This window comes from Pongo pygmaeus, chromosome X, assembly GCF_028885625.2.
Source record: "Pongo pygmaeus isolate AG05252 chromosome X, NHGRI_mPonPyg2-v2.0_pri, whole genome shotgun sequence".
Taxonomy (NCBI): Eukaryota; Metazoa; Chordata; class Mammalia; order Primates; family Hominidae; genus Pongo; species Pongo pygmaeus.
In genome coordinates, this window is record NC_072396.2 from 119,201,222 (window position 1) to 119,222,407 (window position 21,186).

Below are 21,186 nucleotides of genomic sequence, written 5' to 3' on the forward strand. Positions count from 1 at the left end.
TATAAGTCACAATAACACAGTCCACCTCCCCTTTTTCAAACACAGATTCTTTACATCAAAATGATCATATAAGTCAAAAGATACTGGCACATTCAGTCCCATTCAGTCATTAATACAGTCATGCACTGCATAATGATGTTTTGGTCAACAAGGAACAACATATACAACAATGGTCCCCCAAGATTATAGGTGAGCTGAAAAATTCTTATCATCTAGTGACATTGCAGCCATCATAATGTCCTAGTGCAATTACTTTATTTTTTATAAATGTAATGTAGCCTAACTGGACGGTGTTTCTAAAGTCTACAGGAGTGTACAGTAATGTCCTAGGCCTTCACATTCACTCACCTCTCACTCACTGACTCACCCAGAGCAACTTCCAGTCCTGCAACCTCCATTCATGTCAAGTGCCCAGTACAGGGATACCATTTTTTTAATCTTTTATACCATAATTTTTACTGTATTTTTTCTATTTTTAGATATATTTGGATACACAAATACTTAGCATTGTGTTATAATTACCTAAAGTATTCAGTACAGTCATATGCTGTACAGGTTTATAGCCTAGGAGCGATAGGCTATACCATATAGCCTAGGTGTGCAGTAGGCTGCACCATGTAGGTTTGTGTAAGTACACTCTAGGGTTTTCGCACAATGATGAAATGGCCTAATGACACATTTGTCAGAAATTATCCCCGTTGTTAAATGACACATGACTCTAATTAGTCCAGTCCATTATCATGTCTATGAAAATGTCTCCCAGGTTGGGGCCACTCAGGTTTGCAGGCTTCCAAACCTCACAATAACTACTTTGAGAGGTTTGCAATGAAGGAACATAAGGAGCTCTAGCTGGGAGGAAATCTCTTTTCTTCCCTCTTTAAAACATGGATGGAGAACATCACACATGAAGGCTTAATCCTGCCCTTCCTTAGATTCTTGTCACACCTATTTAGCAATGATGCTGTTCTTATTTTATGGATACAGGTCAGAGTACTTATCAAAAGGTACCATACTAAGGCAGAGCATTTTTTCTGAGGCATTTAGAAACTACCAAAGTTTAGTTTCACCAATGATTACATTAACAAATACTTTCCATCTGCTAAAATAGTTTCGCGGCCTGGCAAGGTGGCTCATGCCTGTAATCCCAGCACTTTGGGAGGCCGAGGCGGGCAGATCACGAGGTCAGGAGTTTGAGACCAACCTGGCCAACATGGTGAAACCCTGTCTCTACTAAAGATACAAAAAAATTATCCGGGCGTGGTGGCACGCGCCTGTAATCCCAAGTGCTCAGGAGGCTGAGGCAGGAGAATCACTTGAACCCGGGAGGCAGAAGTTGCAGTGAGCCAAGATCCCGCCATTGCACTCCAACCCGGGTGACAGGGTGAGACTGCATCTCAAAAAATAAAGTTTTGCAAAGCTATCTCCGACTTCTAGCATTTCTAATACAATATTATTTTTTAAAAACCTGCCCTTTCTCCAGACTATAGAACATTTCTACTTTCTGTGTGCAATCTGAGGTTTTATTTTTCTTCTAAATTTGTTTTCTGCAGCAAAACTCATTAGAAAAAAAAAACTTACTATTATATATTTTTGTAAGGCAGTTTAAAATTGTGGTTGTTAGTCCTTGGCTTATATGATTCAGACCAAAGATCTGAATCAAAGGAATGGCAGAAATTCTGGTTCTAGTCCTAATTTCAAAATGCAGAATAGGAACACATAGACTTTATTGTATTTTGAAAATTTTGAAACTAAGAGATCAAACAATATAGCTGTGCATATTCCCAAAGAGTTTTAGTAAGTGCATATCTCTAGGCAAAATTCTGTTTATTCTGGCTTAGCTAAGCAGGCTATTTGGAATGCAGAACATGGAGGGCAGCTAGTTCATCATTTCAGGCTCTTGCCGTCTGCTTCTTCCTCATGCCCTCCTCTCTCCTGGCCCTCTCGTCTTTTTTTCTTCTTTCTACTTTTCTTTTTTTCTTTTTTCCCTCTTTTCCTCTCTCCTACTGATGTTCCTCTTTTCCATTAGTGGAAATTAATATATTTTTGCATCACTGGCTATCCTTATTTTTAAAATACTGGGGCATCCTCTCTTCACAGTACATTTTTCATTAGTTTTTTGGCTTCAGAATAATATTTTCCATTATGTCACTTGTAGATTAAACTTGCAACTTTGTAAGCTTACTTTTTTAAAGTGCTTATGACTTAAAAAAAAAAGTCACTGTTCAGTTGCCTGTAGGCAGAGCTTTATTGTTTTGCAGCAGACTGATCGCCCTTCATAGAAATGAATTTCCAGCTTTAAGACAACTGGTTCCTTATACTCGTCGGCTTAAAGACTAAATCCACCTCATAATCCTAAATGGTAGGTCTACTTACTTCTCCCACTTTCTCGTTGTTTTGATAACTGCTTTTGAGCCTAGGCTAGACAATGTTTTTTAAGGTTCCTTAAAGTCTCTATTTTTATAACCTGTGCTTAATTTATACCTTTGCTTGCTATATTGGTGCTGACATGGCCACAGGCATCCATCCAGATCTTTATTTCACAGGCATTTCCTGAGATCCAGTTTGTACTCAATGCTGCAGATATGAAAACAAGCAAGACACAGTGTTTCCTGCCCTCAAGTCTATTGACAGAGCAGACCAAAAAAATTAAAAATAGTCATAAAGTGTGGGCTTTCTCTCAGACTACTGGTAGAAATGTGAATTGATGCAATCCTTTTTGGAGGTGATGTGGCTGAGATTACTAGCTGTCTCCTAATATTCACTGTCCCTTCCTTCAGTGGTAATGGAAGCCCCAAGTTGTAGCTGGGCGCGTGGCCACACAAAACAAATACTACAGTTCTGAGTGTCCTTTCAGCTATATGTGGCAGGTGATTAAGTTCTGGTCTAAGAGATGTAAATAGAAGTGTTATCTCCAATCCCTCGAGTCAGGCCTTTAAAGAGAATAGACCTTTTCTCCCCTTACCTGTTTTTCCTTTCCTCCAGCCTGCTTGTTAGAATGTGGTCCTGGCATTGAGCCACCTTTGATCAAACAAATGAGGGAAACACCCTAGGCATGGCAGAACAAGTTGAGAGTAGCCCAAGGCCCTTGTTGGCCTCATGCAATAAAGCTGCGTACTTTTCATGCAGACCTGGCTGGATTAGCTATCCCCAGACAGTCATGTGAGCACAACATAAACCACTGTCTTTTTAAAGCAGAACCTGTCATCTAAAACTAATTAGAGGAGTATTGAAAAATGCATATCAAAACACTTTAAAAGTTCATATCCTTTTAGGCCAGCCACAGTGGCTCACACCTGTAAACCCAGCACTTTGGGAGGCCGAGGCGGGCAGATCACTTGAGGTCAGGAGTTTGAAACCAGCCTGGCCAACACGGTGAAACCCTGTCTCTACAAAAATACAAAAATTAGCCAGGCATGGTGGTGCACGCTTGTAGTCCCAGCTACTTGGGAGGTGAGAGAATTGCTTGAACCCGGGAGGCAGAGGTTGCAGTGAGCTGAGATCACGTCACTGCACTCCAGCGTGGGTAATAGAGCCAGATCTTGTCTCAAAAAAAAAAAAAAAGTTCATATCCTTTTAACCCCAAATTTCCACGTAATCAAAGAAGTATGTGCTTCTACAGTCTCTTTTCCACATAACCTTTGAGTCTGAAGCTCCTGCAGCGTTCTTATGAAGGGCCACATTTAGCTTATATAGCATTTCCTTTGGCTGAAGCCTCTGACCAAGTACCTGGGAAATAAACCATACTCAGCCACCCCACTTGCAAATATTACAACCACAAAATGTTGAAGTAGACATTTTTCACAGGGACAAAAATACAATATGGCAATACTTCAATGTCCCCCTTTGAGGTTTTCAAAGTCCTGAATGTTGTAAACAAGAGGCTATAAGTGGGCCAGGCACTGAGGCTCATGCCTGTGATCCCAGCACTTTAGGGGGCCTAGGCGGGCAGATCACTTGAGGTCAGGAGTTCGAGACCAGCCTGGCCAACACGGTGAAACCCTGTCTCTGCAGGCGGGTGCCTGTAATCCCAACTACTCAGGAGGCTGAGGCAGGAGAATTACTTCAATCAGGAGGCAAAGTTGCAGTGAGCCAAGGTTGCACCACTGCACTCCAGCCTGGGAGACAGAGCAAGACTCTGTCTCAAGAGAAAAAAAAAAAAAGGATATAAGTGCTGGAGGACCCTCTATGGCTTTCTAGTGATTCTGCTGCTATGAGCTGCTCACAGGTGCCATAGCACTTCTTCCACCATCATGAGTTGTTGCCATAGTTTTCCGAATGCTGTTCTGGCAGTGCACTCACACGGCTTTAATCTTTTGCTGTCTCCACATTTTCCAATGACTCCTCATTGGAAAATGAGCTCACTCCACATGCTTTGGTTATTATCAGAATATCCTGAAATTCAAGTTTTCTCTCAATGAATCATGTTATTTCTATCAACAGTGTACACTGTTCTTCCCGCAAAAGTGCTAGATAAAGAAGATAGCTGATTCCATAACCAGAGATTAATCACTGCTGGATGAGCAAAGTCAAGCATGCCAGGGAAAGAGAACTATGTGGAGTAGAATCATTTCAAAGAACATGGCCTTGTCTTCCATTTTAAAACATCAATGGAGGGTTAGAATGACTAGCACCTCTTACCCTCTAGCCCCACTTTACTCCTTAGAAAACGGTGGGGTTCTCACTTTAGCAGCACATATACTAAAAATGGGATGATACAGATAAGATTAGCATAGCCCTTGGACAAGGATGACACATAAATTCTTGAAGCATTCCATTAAAAAAAAAAAGATTTTTTAAAAAAGTTGGGGCACTCTTAGGGAGGTCCTAAGCCCTCCTTATTTTCTTGATACTTACAACCAGAAGACAATGAAGTATATGTACAAATTTTCATATGCACTTTCTTGGCTTCCACTATCTATGACCATGGCTTAAATACAGATGTAGAAATAGAGGCCAGAGAAGTTAAATGATGTTCTATCAATCTTCTTTCATTCTAGTTTGTGTATTTAAGTATTGCCACTGTGATCACTTTTCAGCTCTGCAAAAATTTCAGTTCACAGATTTGTCTGTTTTTACCAAATCCATCAGCCGGATTTTGCTTTTTCCCCTTCTTTATTAAATCGAGATCAGCTTGCATTCCCCAAACTAAACTTGTGCCTCTGCCTTTTTATTATAACTTCCTGACAAAATCCCAATTCTGGATGAATCAAACTCTCAGATTTTTTCTGTGCTTGTACCTGAGCAGGTGAGTGCCCATGAAAGAAGTCCCACTATAGATTAGTTCCATGATAAGTGCATAACATTTCATTTTAAATAAGCCCACAGTACTACTCAGAAGCCCTATTACTTGTCTCTGTTCAACTTCATTCCATTACTGACCATTACAAACCTTTTCCATTCTCTTAAATCGTCTCATCCCATCTCCCCTGATCTCAGCACATGAGCTTGCCTCTTACTTTGAAAAACAAAATCGAAACCATCAGATGGAAATTCCCTCATCTTTCTGATTTGAAACAAGAATCTTTCCACATTCTCTCCTTTCCCTCCTGCTCCTCGTGTCTGTTTTGAATTCTAACCCTGCTCACACTTTCAAAAATGTTACACTCATTTTTTTCATCTCTCTTATATATCTTCCACATACATAAGATGTATGTATGGATACACACATCTCAGCTAAATGCATCTCATTCACTTTTAAACCTGTTCATTTCTCCCTGACAGTAAATATAGAAACAAATTACCTTGCCTACATATTTGTCTGCAGCTACTGCCCCAATACTACCATCTTCTTCACAGCCAAATTTCCAGAAACTTCTCCTCTCACTCTTCATCACTCCATTTCCTTCTGGGTTCTTCCTTCACCTCACCACCAATCCATGGCTCTACTGAAACAGATCCCACTAGAATAAATAACGACCTCCATGTTACTGAATCTAATTAATATTTTAATCCCAATCTTATTTATATTTCAGCAGCATTCACCCGTTTATCATCATCCTTCTTAAAACACTTTTCCCTTGGCTTTTCTGACACCTGTTTCCCAGTTTTCTTTCTACCTCTCTGGTCACTTTTTCATTTCATTTTCAGGCTTATCCATTACTTATCCTAATAGTAAATGTCAGAGTTCTTTGAGGTTTGGCCCAAGGCCTTCACCTCTTCTGATTCTATATTCTCCCTAGGTAATTTTATCTGCCCCCACAGCTTCCATTATCCTCTATATACCAATGACTTCCAAACATATATCTCTGATATACTTTGGATATTTGTCCCCTCCTAATCTCATGTTGAAATCTGATCCCCAGTGTTGAAAGTGGGGCCTATGAGAGGTCTTTGGGTCATAAAGGCAGATCCCTCATGAATGGCTTGGTGCTGTCCCTTTGGCAATGAGTCAGTTCTTGCTCTATTATTAGTTCATGTAGATCTGATTGTTAAAAAGAGCCTGGCACGTTCCTCCTCACTCTCTCTTATTCCCTCTCTTGCATGTGACACACCTGCTCCCACTTTGCCTTCCACCATGATTGAAAGCTTCTTGAGGTCCTTACCAGAATCTGATGACAGCACCGTGCTTCTTGTACAGCCTGCAGAAACATGAACCAAATAAACTCTTTTATCTATAAACTACCCAGCCTCGGGTATTCCTTTATAGCAACACAAAACAGACTGAGACAATCTCCCATGTGAACTATTCTTCTAGCTCCAGGGATGTATATCTAATTGCTTTTAAAATATCTTCACTTGGAAGTCTCAAACACACGTCAAATGCAAAATGTCAAATGCCAAAATCATGATCTCCCACTTGAAAACAGGTGTTCTTGCAGTGTCCATTCAACAGTAGAAGCCAATTACCCTAGACATCTACACAGCACCATAGCCAATCCATAGTCAAGTCCTGTCCATTTCTCAAATATCACTCATCAGTCACCAAAGGATTTTTCTCAACAATATTTTTAAGCTATATAATTAACAAACTTATCAAAGAAAAGCATGGAGAAGAAAGTATATCTTCCTTGGAACAGTACTAAATTTCTGCTTAGTCAGATTGTCTTAAAGTATGTAGAAAATCCTTCAATACATGATTTCAAATTACTGATGGATGATATAATTCAGTTTTCTCTGTTTCAGAGAACATGAAATCCATGAAGATTACAAATACCCAAAACATTAACACAACTTTTTTTTGAGACAGGGTCTCACTCTGTCACCGAGGTTGGAGTGCAGTGGCATAATCTTGGCTCACTGCAACATCCATCTCCCAGGTTCAACCGATTCTCCTGCCTCAGCCTCCCAAGTAGCTGGGATTGCAGACACCTGCCACCATGCCTGGCTAGTTTTTGTATTTTTAGTAGACACACGGTTTCACCATGTTGGCCAGGCTAGTCTCAAACTCCTGACCTCAGGTGATCCGCCAGCACCTCCCAAAGTGCTGGGATTACAGGTGTGAGCCACCACGCTCGGCCAACACAACTTATGATCTTCCTTTTCTTTATTTCCTTTATCAAATTCTAGGATGACTTCCCAAGTCAGAAACCTAGAAGTCATCTTAGATTCCTCTCTCTCATTTATCCTCAACCACCATTTCATGCACATACACAATATCCTAAAGATTCTAAGCATCTTTGCAGTCCATCTGTATCACTCCTTTTTCATTGCCACGACAGATTCTAGCCATCACCATCTCTTGCCTAATCAACAGCAATAACCTCCTAATGCATTTTCCGTCTTACAATAAGTCAGGTTCTGGTCATTTTCACACTGTAGCTAGTATGGCCTTCTAAAAAGTCAAATAAGTTCAAACTTTTTCATTGGTTTCCCATTGCTCTGCAGAATAATTTGTAATAACTCACAATTCAATGTGCTTCTGGTGTGACAGTGTTTTTCTAAGCACTTCACTGTATTAATTCACTTAGTCCTTACTATGGTATTATGAAGTAGGTACTGATGTTATCACATTTTACTAATATGGAAACTGTGACACAGAGAAGCTACGTGATTTCCTTGGGGTCTCATAGCTATCAAGTGACGGAGCCAAAATTCAAAGCCTGGCAATGCCATTTCAGAGTTTGTGCCTTTAGCCTCTATATTGTGTTGTCGTATAAAACAACATACAAAATGTTTAGCATGGCAAGCAATACTTTTCCACTTTTAGACTCATCTTCTACTTCTAGGTCTTGAAAAGTTGGGTCTTATTTTATCTCTAAGCCTTTTCCCACTGATATCAATACTGCTTTACCTAGTCTAGTCATTTAGATTTAGCTCAGGTACTACTTCATTCTATAAGCTTTCTCTATTCTCTCCCCCAGATTGCACTGTGAGTCTCCTCTGTATTCTCTACTAAAATATAAGTGAATAAAATTCTGCAATATTTTAAAAGGCACCCACCATTTAGTGAAGAGGACAGTCTTCTAACCAGACAAGTATGTGGCTACATTATTTTGAGACAATCATTTGTGGTTTGCTCTGTTTTTTCTCTTTTTCATCCCGTTTCTAGAAGATAAATGGGCCTATTTATTGTTTCTTACCCAAGGGAACTCCTCCTCCCCTATTGCCACTTGTCCACACTTGCCTTCCTGGCTTTAATTTTTCCAAAACCCAGACTCATGGAGAGATTATGCTCTCTCATATCAGTGAGGATATCAAGAGAACAGATGAAATTCCTTTTAGAGCACTGAGAGATGGAAAAGGGACACAGACTTTAGACAAAAAGAAGACAGGAGTCTGATAGGAGTTGGTGGTGGCAGGGAAAATAGGGAACAGCTCAACATTTGATGGCAGCAGTCTAAAACAGGGGCAAAAGCTCAGAAAAGTTTCAATGAGTGTGCTGAGCCTGAAATACAGGGGACCCAAACTCAGCAGTGATCCAGTCCCCCAAGCCCCCAAGCACAGCATAGGAGCAGCAGCAGCAAACATGAAAGGACCATTCCAGGTGTAGACAAAATGGGGTATCAGAGAGTACATCAGGGAGTTGACAGAAGATTAATGATCAATAGCCAAAAGGGCCTCCCCAATACGGATGGTCTCCAACTTACAATGGTTCAATTTACAATTTTTTGACTTTATGATGGTGCAAAACCACCACAATTTTGATGTACGTTGAATTTTGATCGTTTCCCAGGCTAATGATATGCAGTTACATGAGATAGTCAACACTGTATTATAAAATAGGCTTTCCGTTAAATGATTTGCTGAACTGTAGGCTAATGTAAGGGTTCTGAGAACGTTTATGGGAGGCTAGGCTAAGCTATGATGTTGGTAGGTTAGGTGTATTAAACACATTTTCAGCTTATATTTTCAACATACAATGGATTTATTATAACCTCATCATAATTTGAGGAGCATCTGTGTTTTGGTGTAGCCTAAGGCCTCAAAATATTTGCATAACTCAACAGGAGGCTTGAGTATTGACTAAAATTGTGTATCTTACTTTCCTGGCAGAATGTTGACTACAGGATAGCTCGTAAGAACATTTTAAAATGTGAAATTTCTTGCATATCCATTTGTGGACTAGATTCATACTAATGTCACTTATAATACAATGTAGTAAGTTCCAGGAAAGAGGCAAGCACTTAGAAGCACAGAGGACAGTTACTCAATCTGGTCTTGGGAATGGTGGTCAGGTAATTAAATAAATGCAGAGAGTTGATAAAGTTTAATGAATTTGGGGATCTACAAATAGTTTGTTTCGGCTGCAGTATAAAATGTACATAGATATGCCTTTTGAGCCACATTAAAAGACTTTGGACTTAATCCTGAAAGCTATCAGTTAGTACTGAAGGATTTCTAAACCTGAGGGATATATCCAATAGACAGCTCAGTTTAACACATATAAACTGCAGGAACAGGGCTTTTGCCACCCTTGAAAGAACAGATCTGAGGGGGACAAGAAAGGAGACAGAAGCAACAAGTTAGGAGACTTTTAAATAGTTCAGTATAGAGATAATGAAGGCCCATACTACGAAAATAGTAATGCTCTAAAAAATATGGAACACATAACATATTAAGAAGGTAAAATGGACAGGCTTTAGTGATCAGTTGAAAGAGAATAGAACTGGAGAGATTGTAGAGATATTTGGACCACTGAATTTGCACGTAGCATTTGCGATAAGAGTAGTTCACAAATGAGACTACAGAGTGACCAGAAAAGTAGGAGGAAGGAAAGGAGAAAGTGGTATCACAGAAACTAATGAAGCAGAAGATTTCAAAGAGAGAGTATTCAAAAGCAAAGTGCCTCACATGTCAAAAAATTTGGGGGCTTGGGAAAGTAGGACAAGAATTGAAATGTGTCTGTTGTATTTGGAAATAAGAAGTAATTAGCCACCTTAGTAAAGGCAGTTATATGTGTGGACCACTTTTTATTGAAGCCTTGTTATATAGGTTGTACAGAACTTGGTTATACAGGGAATGGTCAAGAAAAGGTGTCTCTTTGATTTACTTTTTATTTTTATTTTTGTCGTGAAAACTCAATGGGAGGAAAATGTTAAAACTACAGAGAAGAAAGAGGATAATTATGAAAAGAGACCCTGAGAAAGCAAGAGGACAGCATGGGCTCTAAATCACAGACAAATTGAACTGGGACTGATAGAGGGCTAGTTTTTCCTCTTGGACAGGACAAAAGCATGAGTGAATATACAATTCAATGTGTGTGTAAAAAACAGGAAGGTGGGTGGATAAGTGGTTCAAGCAGACCTGATGTCTTTTTGTATGTGTGTGAAATAGCAGGCAAGCCCATCTCCTGAGATAAATGCATAATAGCTGAGTTGGAGGCTTAAAAAGAGAAGAAAAAGTTTGTAATAGCCACTAAAGAGGATGTAAAAGAGCCGAGGGAATTCCAGAAGAATCTGAGTAAGGACATGGAGAAGGATCATCTGGTTAGCACTGATTCATTCTGCAGTTCTCAGCTCAGACGTCACCTGCTCAAAGAAGATGAAGTCCCTGTTACATGTTTTCAGAGAACTGACTACCTTTCTTTTAGAGACTTATCATGGTTTTAATCTTATATTAATTTGTGAGATTATCTGATTAATTTATATTTCATTGGACTGCAATCATATTTGTGAGGTCAGGGATCATATTTATTTTGCTCACCATTGTATCATTTAACCCTTAGTTTCCCATCTCTAAAATGTGGAGAACAATAATTCCTCTCTACATGACCAGGATATGGATATAGTTAGGTTAGCGTGAAACTGGAATTTAAGACAGGGACTTCTGATTGTTCATTGATGTATCCCTGGTGCCTAGCACAGTGCATGACACATTGTAGAAGCTCAATAAGTATTTACCTGAATGAATGAAACAAATACGGCTTCATATTTGGTGTCATAGGACACCAAGTCTCTTGACTTCCATTCTAGTGCTCTTCCCATTCTCCCACAGCTATCCAAAGCAGATGATTGACACATCATGTTTATTATGCTAAGGGTCAATGCATATGCATTATTGTCTTTGTTTTACTCAAGAAGAAAGTGAAGCTCTGAGAGATGAAGTATCATGTGCAAATTAAACAGCTAGTAAGTGGTGGATCAAAATTCAATCCTAGGTCTGCGTCACTCCAAAATCTGATCCCTTTCTAGTATTCCACACTGCCTACTCAGATATCAGACAATAAAAGGTTTCATACATGAACCTTTCTAGGGGTATGCATAGTTGAAATTGAAACTTTCCCATCAACCTCCCCACTGGCAAAGAAAAATAAATGAACAAAAAAGCATTACTTTAGTGGTAAAAATCTCAGGAAAAGTAACTATGACAGGCCAATGAAGATAACATTTATGGGCATTCACCTATCACTCCCTCCCACATCACACCATGGAAGCACCTACCAATCTACTCTGTGTGACCCTATACATTATCCATCTCCCCAGAATAAATTTTTACCCCACAGGCACAATGGAAGACTCAATTCTAAAGAGCTTATCTTCTCAGAATTGTCTCAGAGTGACCACAGAAGCAGCATGGAGTAATGGAAAAAGCCACATAGATCTTAGCATGACAGTGATACGGGAGGGGGGCAGGAAAGTGCTGGGTAGACAAGGATGGAGTCCCTGGCAAGGGCTCCACCCTAGAGCCTGTGCCCATGGACCTAAGTGAGAACAGGCACTCCTGTTTTCATGCCCAAATGTTGCATTTTCCAACACCACTCTGGCCCACCATGTCCCCCATCCTGTGCCCATAAAAACTTGAGACCATAGCGGGCATGGACACAAGCAGTTGGACATCGAGAAGAGCAGAGGAACACACCAGCAGACACCAGCAGACACCAGCAGACATCAGCAGACCAATGATGGCAGAACAACATGGACACCGAGGGGAGTTTGGCCAGGAACGGTTGGAGGAGTATCCAGGGGAAGACCACCTTCCCACTCCATCCTCCTTCTGACTCCTCATCCATCTCACTGACAGCCACCTCCACCACTCAATAAAACCTTGCATTCATCCTCCAAGCCAATGTGTGATCTGATTTTTCCGGTACGCTGGGCAAGAACTCCGGATACAGAAAGGGCGGAGGGATAGCATTAGGAGATATACCTAATGTTAAATGACGAGTTAATGGGTGCAGCACACCAACATGGCACATGTATACATATGTAACTAACCTGCACGTTGTGCACATGTACCCTAAAACTTAAAGTATAATAATAATAATAAAAAAGAAAGCCCTCTGTCCTTGCGGTAAGGCAGAGGGTCTAATTGAGCTGATTAATACAAGCCATGGGCAGACAGCAAAGCTGAAAGAGCACACTGTAACACACACCCACTTGGGCTTCAGGAATCATAAACACTCACCCCTAGATGCTGCCATGGGGTTGAAGCCAAAAGTGCTCCCACGACTTCTGCACCTGCCTGTCTGCATGCTCTCCCTAGAGGTTTGAGCAGCCTGACACCAATGAACTGACCCCTGTGGCATGACCTGTGAGGGGCATAAGGGAACTCTCCTGTTTCAATACTTGAGCTCTCTCTATCCCAATTTTCTCATTTATAAAACGAAGGCAATATTACTAGCCTACGTAAAGCTTAGGAAATGATTAAATGGAATAGTGTATGTAAAATATCTGTAGCACAGTGGGCATAGTAATTCAATTGTTAGCTGTCTAGTGCTTCCCTCATATCCAGAAGCCACCTCCTATTGATTCCTTGAAGACACTAAAAATATATCAAAAGGAACAAGCAACCCACCCCACCCTGACTTCTCCAAGTTGTAGCAAAATACACATGATACATTACTTTGATTTTCAAAAAAAAAGCTCTGGAAGCAGCAACTAATCATTTACAGGTAAGATCTCAGCACCAAAAAAATAAAAACAATCCAATAGGCATTCTGCCTCTCCTTTGTCTTATCCTACTGTTTAAATAGTTATTTCTAACATTTTATTGCCTTTCATAACATTAGGTAGAGTCAGGACATCTGGTTCATTTTACAGACGAGGAAACTAAGATAGGGAGGGTGGGGTGTCCATTCCAAGGTCACACAGCTATACAAGGGAGATCTAGAACTGGAAACCAGATTTCTTAGTCCTTAGTTTAGTACTCTCCCCACTTAGTAATAATAATGATAATAATAATTCTGTGCAATTTACTTGAGTCACAAACTCTCTAAAACACTATAGAATTTATTAAAATTTCAGTCAAAAATAGCTGAAATCTTTTATTGTCTAATACCTTAGTAAGCAGTGTGGAATAGGAGAAAGAGCTCAGATTTTGAAGTAAGGAAGACCTGGGATTGAATTATAATTCCACTCTAAAGCATTCCAGAGTTTTAAAAATTTCAATCAAAAATAGCTGGTGTGTGCTTGTAATACCAGCTACTTGAGAGGCTAAAGAGGGAGGATTGCTTGAGCCCAGGAATTCAAGTCCAGCCTGGGCAACAGAGTGAAAACCAATCTCTTTAAAAAGTTGTTTTTTAAAGAGCTGGTTAATCCTTGGTGTTCATGTCCTCACTTTATGTATCTTCTTACATATTTAAAGAAGAAAACTAGGAGGAGCCAAGATGGCCGAATAGGAACAGCTCCGGTCTACAGCTCCCAGCGCGAGCGACGCAGAAGACGGGTGATTTCTGCATTTCCATCTGAGGTACCGTGTTCATCTCACTAGGGAGTGCCAGACAGTGGGCGCAGGCCAGTGGGTGAGTGCACCGTGCACCAGCCTAAGCAGGGGCGAGGCATTGCCTCACTCGGGAAGCTCAAGGGGTCAGGGAGTTCCCTTTCCAGGGGTGACAGACGGCACCTGGAAAATCGGGCCACTCCCACCCGAATACTGTGCTTTTCCGACGGGCTTAGGAAACGGTGCCCCAGGAGAGTATAGCCCGCACCTGGCTCAGAGGGTCCTACGCCCACGGAGTATCGCTGATTGCTAGCACAGCAGTCTGAGATCAAACAGCAAGTCGGCAGCGAGGCTGGGGGAGGGGCGCCCACCATTGCCCAGGCTCCCTTAGGTAAACAAAGCAGCCTGGAAGCTTGAACTGGGTGGAGCCCACCACAGCTCCAGGAGGCCTGCCTGCCTCTGTAGGCTCCACCTCTGGGGGCAGGGCACAGACAAACAAAAAGACAGCAGTAACCTCTGCAGACTTAAATGTCCCTGTCTGACAGCTTTGAGGAGAGCAGTGGTTCTCCCAGCACGCAGCTGGAGATCTGAGAACGGGCAGACTGCCTCCTCAAGTGGGTCCCTGACCCCTGACCCCCGAGCAGCCTAACTGGGAGGCACCCCCCAGCAGGGGCAGACTGACACCTCACACGGCCGGCCAGGTACTCCAACAGACCTGCAGCTGAGGGTCCTGTCTGTTAGAAGGAAAACTAACAAAAAGAAAGGACATCCACACCAAAAACCCATCTGTACATCACCATCATCAAAGACCAAAAGTAGATAAAACCACAAAGATGGGGAAAAAACAGAGCAGAAAAACTGGAAACTCTAAAAAGCAGAGTACCTCTCCTCCTCCAAAGGAACGCAGTTCCTCTCCAGCAACGGAACAAAGCTGGACGGAGAATGACTTTGACGAGCTGAGAGAAGAAGGCTTCAGACGATCAAATTACTCCGAGCTACGAGAGGATATTCAAACCAAAGGCAAAGAAGTTGAAAACTTTGAAAAAAATTTAGAAGAATGTATAACTAGAATAACAAATACAGAGAAGTGCTTAAAGGAGCTGATGGAGCTGAAAACCAAGGCTCGAGAACTACGTGAAGAATGCAGAAGCCTCAGGAGCCGATGCGATCAAATGGAAGAAAGGGTATCGGCCCTGGAAGATGAAATGAATGAAATGAAGCGAGAAGGGAAGTTTAGAGAAAAAAGAATAAAAAGAAACGAGCAAAGCCTCCAAGAAATGTGGGACTATGTGAAAAGACCAAATCTACGTCTGATTGGTGTACCTGAAAGTGACGGGGAAAATGGAAACAAGTTGGAAAACACTCTGCAGGATATTATCCAGGAGAACTTCCCCAATCTAGCAAGGCAGGCCAACATTCAGATTCAGGAAATACAGAGAACGCCACAAAGATACTCCTCGAGAAGAGCAACTCCAAGACACATAATTGTCAGATTCACCAAAGTTGAAATGAAGGAAAAAATGTTAAGGGCAGCCAGAGAGAAAGGTCGGGTTACCATCAAAGGGAAGCTCATCAGACTAACAGCGGATCTCTCGGCAGAAACCCTACAAGCCAGAAGAGAGTGGGGGCCAATATTCAACATTCTTAAAGAAAAGAATTTTCAACCCAGAATTTCATATCCTGCCAAACTAAGCTTCATAAGTGAAGGAGAAATAAAATACTTTACAGACAAGCAAATGCTGAGAGATTTTGCCACCACCAGGCCTGCCCTAAAAGAGCTCCTGAAGGAAGCGCTAAACATGGAAAGGCACAACCGGTACCAGCCACTGCAAAATCATACCGAAATGTAAAGACCATCGAGACTAGGAAGAGACTGCATCAACTAACGAGCAAAATAACCAGCTAACATCATAATGACAGGATCAAATTCACACATAACAATATTAACTTTAAATGTAAATGGACTAAATGCTCCAATTAAAAGACACAGACTGGCAAATTGGATAAAGACTCAAGACCCATCAGTGTGCTGTATTCAGGAAACCCATCTCACGTGCAGAGACACACATAGGCTCAAAATAAAAGGATGGAGGAAGATCTACCAAGCAAATGGAAAACAAAAAAAGGCAGGGGTTGCAATCCTAGTCTCTGATAAAACAGACTTTAAACCAACAAAGATCAAAAGAGACAAAGAAGGCCATTACATAATGGTAAAGGGATTAACTCAACAAGAAGAGCTAACTATCCTAAATATATATGCACCCAATACAGGAGCACCCAGATTCATAAAGCAAGTCCTGAGTGACCTACAAAGAGACTTAGACTCCCACACATTAATAATGGGAGACTTTAACACCCCACTGTCAACATTAGACAGATCAACGAAACAGAAAGTCAACAAGGATACCCAGGAATTGAACTCAGCTCTGCACCAAGCGGACCTAATAGACATCTACAGAACTCTCCACCCCAAATCAACAGAATATACATATTTTTCAGCACCACACCACACCTATTCCAAAATTGACCACATACTTGGAAGTAAAGCTCTCCTCAATAAATGTAAAAGAACAGAAATTATAACAAACTATCTCTCAGATCACAGTGCAATCAAGCTAGAACTCAGGATTAAGAATCTCACTCAAAACCGCTCAACTACATGGAAACTGAACAACCTGCTCCTGAATGACTACTGGGTACATAACGAAATGAAGGCAGAAATAAAGATGTTCTTTGAAACCAATGAGAACCAAGACACAACATACCAGAATCTCTGGGATGCATTCAAAGCAGTGTGTAGAGGGAAATTTATAGCACTAAATGCCCACAAGAGAAAGCAGGAAAGATCCAAAATTGACACCCTAACATCACAATTAAAAGAACTAGAAAAGCAAGAGCAAACACATGCAAAACCTAGCAGAAGGCAAGAAATAACTAAAATCAGAGCAGAACTGAAGGAAATAGAGACACAAAAAACCCTTCAAAAAATAAATGAATCCAGGAGCTGGTTTTTTGAAAGGATCAACAAAATTGATAGACCGCTAGTAAGATTAATAAAGAAAAAAAGAGAGAAGAATCAAATAGATGCAATAAAAAATGATAAAGGGGATATCACCACCGATCCCACAGAAATACAAACTACCATCAGAGAATATTACAAACACCTCTATGCAAATAAACTAGAAAATCTAGAAGAAATGGATAAATTCCTCAACACATACACCCTCCCAAGACTAAACCAGGAAGAAGTTGAATCTCTGAATAGACCAATAACAGGAGCTGAAATTGTGGCAATAATCGATAGCTTACCAACCAAAAAAAGTCCAGGACCAGATGGGTTCACAGCCGAATTCTACCAGAGGTACAAGGAGGAGCTGGTACCATTCCTTCTGAAACTATTCCAATCAATAGAAAAAGAGGGAATCCTCCCTAACTCATTTTATGAGGCCAGCATCATCCTGATACCAAAGCCTGGCAGAGACACAACAAAAAAAGAGAATTTTAGACCAATATCGTTGATGAACATTGATGCAAAAATCCTCAATAAAATACTGGCAAACAGAATCCAGCAGCACATCAAAAAGCTTATCCACCATGATCAAGTGGGCTTCATCCCTGGGATGCAAGGCTGGTTCAATATACGCAAATCAATAAATGTAATCCAGCATATAAACAGAACCAAAGACAAAAACCACATGATTATCTCAATAGATGCAGAAAAGGCCTTTGACAAAATTCAACAACCCTTCATGCTAAAAACTCTCAATAAATTAGGTATCGATGGGACATATCTCAAAATAATAAGAGCTATTTATGACAAACCCACAGCCAATATCATACTGAATGGGCAAAAACTGGAAGCATTCCCTTTGAAAACTGGCACAAGACAGGGATGCCCTCTCTCACCACTTCTATTCAACATAGTGTTGGAAGTTCTGGCCAGGGCAATTAGGCAGGAGAAGGAAATCAAGGGTATTCAATTAGGAAAAGAGGAAGTCAAATTGTCCCTGTTTGCAGATGACATGATAGTATATCTAGAAAACCCCATTGTCTCAGCCCAAAATCTCCTTAAGCTGATAAGCAACTTCAGCAAAGTCTCAGGATACAAAATCAATGTACAAAAATCACAGGCATTCTTATACATCAATAACAGACAAACAGAGAGCCAAATCATGAGTGAACTCCCATTCACAATTGCTTCAAAGAGAATAAAATACCTAGGAATCCAACTTACAAGGGATGTGAAGGACCTCTTCAAGGAGAACTACAAACCACTGCTCAAGGAAATAAAAGAGGATACAAACAAATGGAAGAACATTCCATGCTCATGGGTAGGAAGAATCAATATCATGAAAATGGCCATCCTTCCCAAGGTAATTTACAGATTCAATGCCATCCCCATCAAGCTACCAATGACTTTCTTCACAGAATTGGAACAAACTACTTTAAAGTTCATATGGAACCAAAAAAGAGCCCGCATCGCCAAGTCAATCCTAAGCCAAAAGAACAAAGCTGGAGGCATCACGCTACCTGACTTCAAACTATACTACAAGGCTACAGTAACCAAAACAGCATGGTACTGGTACCAAAACAGAGATATAGATCAATGGAACAGAACAGAGCCGTCAGAAATAATGCCACATATCTACAAGTATCTGATCTTTGACAAACCTGACAAAAACAAGAAATGGGGAAAGGATTCCCTATTTAATAAATGGTGCTGGGAAAACTGGCTAGCCATATGTAGAAAGCTGAAACTGGATCCCTTCCTTACACCTTATACAAAAATCAATTCAAGATGGATTAAAGACTTAAACGTTAGACCTAAAACCATAAAAACCCTAGAAGAAAACCTAGGCATTACCATTCAGGACATAGGCATGGGCAAGGACTTCATGTCTAAAACACCAAAAGCAATGGCAACAAAAGCCAAAATTGACAAATGGGATCTAATTAAACTAAAGAGCTTCTGCACAGCAAAGGAAACTACCATCAGAGTGAACAGGCAACCTACAAAATTGGAGAAAATTTTCGCAACCTACTCATCTGACAAAGGGCTAATATCCAGAATCTACAATGAACTCCAACAAATTTACAAGAAAAAAACAAACAACCCCATCAAAAAGTGGGCGAAGGACATGAACAGACACTTCTCAAAAGAAGACATTTATGCAGCCAAAAAACACATGAAAAAATGCTCTCCATCACTGGCCATCAGAGAAATGCAAATCAAAACCACAATGAGATACCATCTCACACCAGTTAGAAGGGCAATCATTAAAAAGTCAGGAAACAACAGGTGCTGGAGAGGATGTGGAGAAATAGGAACACTTTTACACTGTTGGTGGGACTGTAAACTAGTTCAACCCTTGTGGAAGTCAGTGTGGCGATTCCTCAGGGATCTAGAACTAGAAATTCCATTCGACCCAGCCATCCCATTACTGGGTATATACCCAAAGGACTATAAATCATGCTGCTATAAAGACACATGCACACGTATGTTTATTGCGGCATTATTCACAATAGCAAAGACTTGGAACCAACCCAAATGTCCAACAATGATAGACTGGATTAAGAAAATGTGGCACATATACACCATGGAATACTATGCAGCCATAAAAAATGATGAGTTCATGTCCTTTGTAGGGACATGGATGAAATTGGAAATCATCATTCTCAGTAAACTATCGCAAGAACAAAAAACCAAACACCGTATATTCTCACTCATAGGTGGGAATTGAACAATGAGAACACATGGACACAAGAAGGGGAACATCACACTTCGGGGACTGTTGTGGGGTGGGGGGACGGGGGAGGGATAGCATTGGGAGATATACCTAATGCTAGATAACGAGTTAATGGGTGCAGCGCACCAGCATGGCACATGTATACATATGTAACTTACCTGCACATTGCTCACATGTAACATAAAACCTAAAGTATAATAATAATAATAATAAATAAAATAAAAAAAAAAAAAAAAAAAAAAAAAAAAAAAAAGAAGAAAACTAATCTGGAAGCATCCAAAATGGGTGCAGTTTGTAAAAGTGATGCTCATTATTTAAGTGTTAACTATAGAGGAAAACAAACATCAGAAGTATAAGATGATAGTTCATTTCAGAGCAAAAGCTGTGAAAATTGGAAATTTTATATGAATAACTCTACTGTATATGAAACCATAATATATGAACAAATTATATCATGCATAAAAGGACATGCATATTCTATAACTTAATTCAAAACATCATACAAAGATAATGAAATCATTCATTTTAGAGAAGTTCTGATTATCTGTGAGCTTGAGATAAAAGTTGCTGCAAAGTCAAGGATTTTGACTTAAAGAAAAAAATCACATAGAAATTAATCTCAGAGAACATCCTAACTCTAAAATGCAACTACCTTACCATCACCAAAAAAACCTGGTTTGCTCTAAAGAGTTATGAATCTTATAGAAAATAAAGGCTAATAAGGAAACAACAATAAAAATTAAAGCAATAGTGCTATCCATACTGATGATCCAGCACCCATTAGCTTCATGTGGGAAAAAAATGCAGTACTCCCCAAATTATTGTTGTATCAAATCAATTTTTGCCCAAAAAAGATTCATGATCCCATTAGGAAAAGGTGAAGAAAGTGAAACAAATATTCAAAATAATTTACCTGTTACCTGCAAACTTCCTCCCCTAAAGTCCCATACTTACTCTATATGAATAATGTGTCCAGTTGTAACCAAATTCTGTAATACCACTGAAGTCTGTCTCAATGAACAGCTCCTTAGTTTAAATGGATTTTAAAGGATCTTAGAACTAAAGCCTTTCTTTTAAAAAGTAGGAGGAGCTCTTGCTTTATCCATGATAAACACCAACTGTCATCAGAAAATTTGCATTCAAAATAGGTCAGCATTTAAGGTTACATTTGTCAAAAGATTCAGAGGAAATTACAAAGTTCATCTGAGTGGTTTTTTCCCCTTTTAATTAGTTCCTGATAAAACAGCTTAGTATGCCAGTGTTTTCTTTTTTTTGTTTGTTTTTGTTTTAGCTATGTGACTCATCACATTGGGAATTAAAAGATAATCCAAAGGTAAGCATTTGATTGCTTCCTCAAAGTGTGCTACCCAAAGGCATTATTATTTTGAGTTTCAAATACCTT

General features: G+C 40.2%; 1 protein-coding gene and 1 non-coding gene across 3 annotated transcripts in view; one reads left to right on the forward strand and one right to left on the reverse strand.

Moving 5' to 3' along the window:
* IL13RA2 (interleukin 13 receptor subunit alpha 2) overlaps positions 1-20,821 on the reverse strand; it is a 44,357-nt gene extending 23,536 nt beyond the window's left edge. Inside the window, exons 1-2 of one of the 2 annotated variants that reach the window (XM_063660595.1) lie at positions 20,739-20,776; positions 6,543-6,578 (exon numbers count right to left, since the gene is read on the reverse strand). The gene's annotated coding sequence lies outside the window, so the exon portion shown is untranslated. Of the gene's footprint in view, positions 1-6,542; positions 6,579-20,738 lie in introns of both variants that reach the window. The other variant, XM_054471474.2, reaches the window with a different exon arrangement.
* On the forward strand, positions 4,675-4,781 carry LOC129025509 (U6 spliceosomal RNA). The gene has a single exon (XR_008497264.1). It is a non-coding gene; the product is annotated as a U6 spliceosomal RNA (small nuclear RNA).
* Positions 20,822-21,186: the final 365 nt, after the last annotated feature.